Here is a 6,927-nt window from a genome sequence, read left to right on the forward strand (position 1 = left end):
TTCCAGATTATCTAATTTGCTGGCATAGAGTTGCAAATAATATGCTCTTATAATTGTTTATATTTCTTTAGTGTTGGCTGTGATCTCTCCTCTTTCATTCATGATTTTATTTATTTGGGTCATTTCTGTTTTCTTTTTGGTAAGTCTGGCCAGGGGTTTATCAATCTTGTTAATTCTTTCAAAGAACCAGCTCCTAGTTTTGTTGATCTGTTCTACTGTTCTTTTGGTTTCTATTTCATTGATTTCTGCTCTGATCTTTATTATTTCTCTTCTCCGGCTGGGTTTACGCTTTATTTGCTGTTCTTTCTCCAGCTCCTTTAGGTGTAGGGCTGTGTATTTGAGACCTTTCTTGTTTCTTGAGAAAGGCTTGTATTGCTATATACTTTCCTCTTAGGACTGCCTTTGCTGTATCCCAACGATTTTGAACAGTTGTGTTTTCATTTTCATTTGTTTTCATGAATTTTTTGATTTCTTTAATTTCCTGGTTGACCCATTCATCCTTTAGTAGGATGCTCTTTAGCCTCCATGTATTTGAGTTCTTTCCGACTTTCCTCTTGTGATTGAGATCTAGTTTCAAAGCACTGTGGTCTGAAAATATGCAGGGAATGTTCCCAATCTTTTGGTACTGGTTGAGACCTGATTTGTGACCTAGGATGTGATCTATTCTGGAGAATGTTCCATGGGCAGTAGAGAAGAATGTGTATTCTCTTTCTTTGGGATGGAATGTTCTGAATATATTTGTGAAGTCCATTTCGTCCAGTGTGTCATTTAAAGTCTACTTCTTTGTTGATCTTTTGCTTAGATGATCTGTCCATTTCAATCAGGGGGGTGTTAAAGTCCCCACTAATATTGTATTATTGTTGATGTGTTTCTTTGCTTTTGTTATTAATTGGCTTATATATTTGGCTGCTCCCATGTTAGGGGCATAGATATTTACAGTTGTTAGATCTTTTTGGATAGACCCTTTAAGTATGATATAGTGTCCTTCCTCATCTCTTATTATAGTCTTTGGTTTAAAATCTAATTTGTCTGATATAAGGATTACCACGCCAGCTTTCTTTTGGTGTCCATTAGCATGGTAAATGGTTTTCCACCCACTCACTTTCAATCTCGGGGTGTCTTTGGGTCTAAGATGAGCCTCTTGCAGACAGCATATCGATGGGTCTTGGTTTTTTTTATCCAATCTGATACCCTGTGTCTTTTGACTGGGGCATTTAGCCCATTTACATTCAGGATAACTATTGAAAAATATGAATTTTGTGCCATTGTATTGCCTATAAGGTGACTGTTACTGTATATTGTCTGTGTTACTTTCTGGTCTATGTTGCTTTTAGGCTCTCTCTTTGCTTAGAGGACCCCTTTCAATATTTCTTGTAGGGCTGGTTTCGTGTTTGCAATTTCTTTAGTTTTTGTTTGTCCTGGAAGCATTGTATCTCTCCTATTTTCAATGACAGTCTAGCAAGATATAGTATTCTTGGCTGCATATTTTTCTCATTAATGCTCTGAATATATCATGCCAGTCCTTTCTGGCCTGCCAGGTCTCTGTAGATAAGTCTGTTGCCAATCTAATGTTTCTACCATTGTAGGTTATAGATCTTTTATCCTGTGCTGCTTTCAGGATTTTCTCTTTGTCTCTGAGACTCATAAGTTTTACTAATAGATGTCAGGGTGTTGACCTATTTTTATTGATTTTGAGGGGGGTTCTCTGTGCCTCCTGGAGTTTGACACCTCTTTCCTTCCCCAAATTAGGGAAGTTCTCTGCTATAATTTGCTCCAATATACCTTCTGCCCCTCTCTCTCTTTCTTCTTCTTCTGGGATCCCAATTATTCTAATATTGTTTCGTCTTATGGTATCACTTATCTCTCGAATTCTGCCCTCGTGATCCAGTAGTTGTTTACCTCTCTTTTTCTCAGCTTCTTTATTTTCCATTATTTTGTCTTCTCGATCACTAATTCTCTCTTCTGCCTCATTTATCCTAGCAGTTAGAGCTTCCATTTTGATTGCACCTCATTAATAGCCTTTTTGATTTTGACTTGGTTAGATTTTAGTTCCTTTATTTCTCTAGAAAGGGTTTCTCTAATATCTTCCATGCTTTTTTCAAGCCCAGCTAGTATCTTTAAAATCGTCATTCTGAACTCTAGTTCCAACATCTTACTAATGTCCATATTGATTAGGTCCCTGGCAGTCGGTACTGCCCCTTGTTCTTTTTGTTGAGGTGATTTTTTTCCGTCTTGTCATTTTGTCCAGAGGAGAATAGATGAATGCGAGAACAAAATGCTAACAGGGTAGCAATGACCCCAGAAAAATATACACTAAACAAATCAGAAGAGTCCTGAAACTGGGGGGAAATAAAGGGAAAGAATGAAAAAAGAAAAAAAAAAGAAAAAGAAAAAGATAAAAACAAACAAACAAACAAAAACAGAATATGATCAAATATGATCGGGCTGGTGCATAGATCAGTGCCACACACTAGATTTTGGGCGTATTTTGGTCTGTTAGAAGAAAGTGCCTCCCAAAATTTTAAAGAAAGAAAAACTTATATATGTACAAAAATAAGGGTAATAACGATGAAGGGTTGGAATATGACTGTAAAGATGGAGAATTATAAAATATTTTATAAAAGGAATTGATAAGAAGTTGTTCAAAAAAAGAAAGAAGAGGATTAAAAAACAAAAGGAGAGAATGTGATCAGGCAAGAGACTAGAACAAAGTCATACACTAGACATTTAGGGTATATTTTGGTCTGTTAGAAGAAACTGTATCCCAAAATTTTAAAGAGAGAACAACATATATATATATCAAAAATAAGGTTAACTACTATGAAAAGATAGAATATGATTTTAAAATGAAAAATAAAAAGATTTTTTAAAAAAGTGATTGAGAAGATGTTGGTTGAAAAAGGGAAAAAGAAAAATTCAAAAAAAGAAAAAGAAAAAAAGAAAATTAAAAAAAATTAACTTTGAAAGACTAAAGAATCATGGGAAAAAAGTCATGAATTCTATGTGCAGTATTCCCCTAGTGCTGGAGTTGTGCCTTTCTCATTGATTGTTAAACTTGGTCTTGGCTGGCTGTTCTTGCTGATCTTATGGGGGAGGGGCCTGTTGCAGTAGTTCTCAAATGTCTTTGCCAGAGGCAGAATTGCCCCACCCTTGCTGGGGGCCAGGCTAAGTAATCTGCTTGGGTTTACTCTTGGTAGCTTTTGTTCCCTGCAAGCTTTCCGTGCAGCTTTGGAGGATGAGAGTGAAAATGTTGGCTTCCCAATCTCTGCCCCAGAGGAGCCAAGAACTCGGGGCTCCACTCCTCAATGAGTCCCCGGAGACAAGCAGTCAATCACTCCCATCTCCCCAGTCTCCGGGTGCACTCCGTGCTCACCTGGCCTGTGACTGAGCATTTCTATCTCTGGCACATGACCCCATTTTGAGTCTCCAAACCCAGCAGATTCCTGCGGTGTGCTCCCACGCCACTCCTTTCAGGGGGAGGAAGGGGAGTCTCCTCGGATCTGCCACTTTTTGGGTCCCTGCTGGAAGAGCAGTGGCCTGATTGTGCTGTGGATCACAGTTTATGGCAACCCCGAGCTGAAAGCCCACTCTTTGGCTCTGTCTCTGCAGCCGGCTTCCCTGCTCTGATACCTGGGAGCTCTGCCACACTCAGGCACCCCCGGTCTTTCTGTGACCCCGAGGGTCCTGGGACCACACTGTCCCAGCGAGGGTTCCACCCCCCACTTAGCTACTGGAGCGACGTCCCTCAGCAGAGCCTACTTCTAAAATTTCTGATTTTGTGCTCTGCTGCTCTATCACTTGCCAGTAGCAGCTAATGGAGGCCCCTTCCCCCGCCGTCTATCTTCCTGAATATCTCCTCAGATTCACTTCTTCGCACATCCTACCTTCCAGAAAGTGGTCACTTTTCTGTTCAGAGAGTTGCTGCTATTCTTTCCTTCAATCTCCTGTTGAGTTCGTAGGTGTTCAGAATGGTTTGATCCCTATCTAGCTGAATTCCTGGGACCAGACGAAATTTAGGTCTCCTACTCCTCCACCATCTTGCTTCTCCCCCCCGCCCCTAGTGTAGCCATTCTTTAAAACACTATGGAGGTTCCTCAAAAAATTAAAAGCAATCACACTACTAGGTATTTACCAAAGAATACAAAAAGTGCTCATTCAAGGTATACATGCACCCTAATATTTATAGCAGCATTATCAACAATAGCCAACTTATGGAAAGAGCTTAAATGTCCATTGACTGATGAATGGATAAGGTAGAAGTGGTATATATATATATATATATATATATATATATATATTACTCATCCATAAAAAGAATAAAATTTTGCCATTTGCAACATTATGAATGGAACTAGAGAGTATTTTTCTAAGTGAAATCAGTCAGCAATAGAAAGAGAAATAACGTATCATTTCAGCCATATGTGGAATTTAAGAAACAAAACAAATGAGCATAGGGGGAAAAAAGAGAGAGAGAAGCAAAGGAAGAAACATACTCAACTATAGAGAACAACCTGGGGTTACTGAAGAAGAGGTGGGCAGGGAATGGGTTAAATAGGTGATAAGGATTAAGGAGTACACTTGTTGTGATGAGTACAGGGTGTTGTATGGACATTTTGAATCACTAAATTGTACACCTGAAACTAATATTACACCATATGTTAACTAACTGGGATTTAAATAAAAACTAAATTAAAAAGAGTAATAAGACAATCTACAGAGTGGGAGAGATTATATTCACATTCTGTATACGGTAAGTGTCTTGAATACATTATATGAAAGAAAAATTTCTATATTATTATTTAGTAATATAGAACCAAGTCAGCAACAAAAATGCAAATAACTGAATTTAAAAATGGGTAAGGAATTTGAATAGATAGTTTTCCACAGCAGGCATACAAATGGTCATTAAGGACACAAAAGGTGTTCAATGTCATTAGTCATCAGGGTAATGTAATTCAAAATTACTAAGAGAAGATACACTTACCACTTAGTAGGATGACTTTAAACAAAAAGTTAGTCAATAATAAGTTTGATAAGAATGTAGAGTAACTGAAATCATAACATAGTGCTGGTGGAAATGTTAAATCATGAAGACTCTTCTGAAAATATGAAGTTCCTAGAAATATTAAACATAGAATTATATAACTCAGCAATTCCTTGCCTAGGTACATAGGGAATAAAAATAAAAAAAAAAACTTATGCCCACAAAAAAGTTTGTACAAGTGCTCATAGTGGCAATATTCTCAATAGCTAAAAAGTGGAAATGCATCCATTGTCCATGAAATTGAAAAATGGATAAATTATGGGTTATCTATATGATATCCCACTTCAAAATGAATGAAGTAATGATACATGCTACAATACGGATGAACCTTGAAAACGTTCTAAGTGAATGAATCCAGTCACATAACACCACATTTTGTATGATTCTGTGTATATGAAATGTTCAGAATAAGCAGACAGAGACAGAAAGTAGATTATTACTTGCCCACTGCTGTCAGGGAAGTCTAAGGGAATGGACAGTTACTGCTTATGGGTACAGGATTTCTTTTTAGAGTGATGAATATGTTCTAAAATTCAACAGTGCTGATGGTCACACAACTCTTTGAATATACTCAAAACATTGTATACTTTAAATGTGTGACTTTTATGATACGCAAATTTTTATCTCTACAAATCTGCTTAAAATGCTTGTTATGAAATTTTCTTTTGATTTATAAAATTATTTATTATTTAATAATACAATAATGTTGAGGTTTATCTATTCTAATAAACACTGTCATTTGTGACTAAAAAAAATGATACAAAATACTTGACTAATTTAGTGAACTCAGTTTTAAAATGTGAAAATAGTTTTATAAATGAGTTTAACTTGTTTAATGCTGAACAGACAAGAAATGGATTGACTGAACCCCTTATTCAATATATCACTTGCAAATTTCTTTTCTCATTTGGTAGGTTGTCTTTTTTTTTGATAATTTCTTCTGCTGTGCAAAAGCTTTTTATTTTGGTGTAGCCCCAATACTTTAATGTTGTTTTTGTTTTCTTTGCCTGAGGAAACATCTAGAAAAATGTTGCTAAGATTCATATCAAAGGAATTACATGCAGCCTGTTTTCTTCTAAGAATTTTATAGTTTCAGGTCTCACATTTAGGTCTTTAATCCATTGTAAGGGTTTTTTCTTTGTTTGTTTTTTGTATAGTATAAGAAAGTGTCTAGTTTCATTCTTTTGCTTGTTGCTGTCCAGTTTTCCCAACACCTTTTGTTGAAGAGTCTGTCTTTTTCCCATTGCATATTCTTGGTTCCTTTGTCATAGATTAATTGAACATAGAAGTCTGTTTGTTTGTTTTTTTTTTTTCTGGATTCGATTCTGTTTTACTGATCTATTTGTCTTTTTTTATGCTATTACCAATCTATTCTGATTATTACAGTTTTGTTGTATATCTTGAAATCTAAGATTGTGATACCTCCAGCTTTGTTCTTTTTCAAGATTGCTCTATTTGGGGTCTTTTGTGGTTCCATACACATTTTAGGATTATTTATTCTAGTTATGTAAAAAAATGTTGCTGTTTTGGTAAGGATTGCATTAAATATGTAGATTGCTTTGGGTAGTATGGACTTTTTAAAAATATTTATTCCTCCAGTTCATGAGCATGGAATATCTTTCTTTTTTGTGTTATTTTCAATCTATCTTATTGTTTTATAGTTTTTAAGCTAAAAACATTTCACCTCCTAGGTTAAATGCATTCCACAGTATTTTATTCTTTTGGGTGCAATTGTAAATGTGATTGTTTTCTTAATTTCACTTTCTGCTATTTCTTTATTAGTGTATACAAATGCAACAAATTTCTGTTTATTAATTTTGTATCCTGAGACTTTACTGAACTCATATATCCATCCTTGAATTTTCTGGTGGATTCTTTAGGAT

The sequence above is a fragment of the Neomonachus schauinslandi genome, chromosome X (genome assembly GCF_002201575.2).
Source record: "Neomonachus schauinslandi chromosome X, ASM220157v2, whole genome shotgun sequence".
NCBI lineage: Eukaryota > Metazoa > Chordata > Mammalia > Carnivora > Phocidae > Neomonachus > Neomonachus schauinslandi.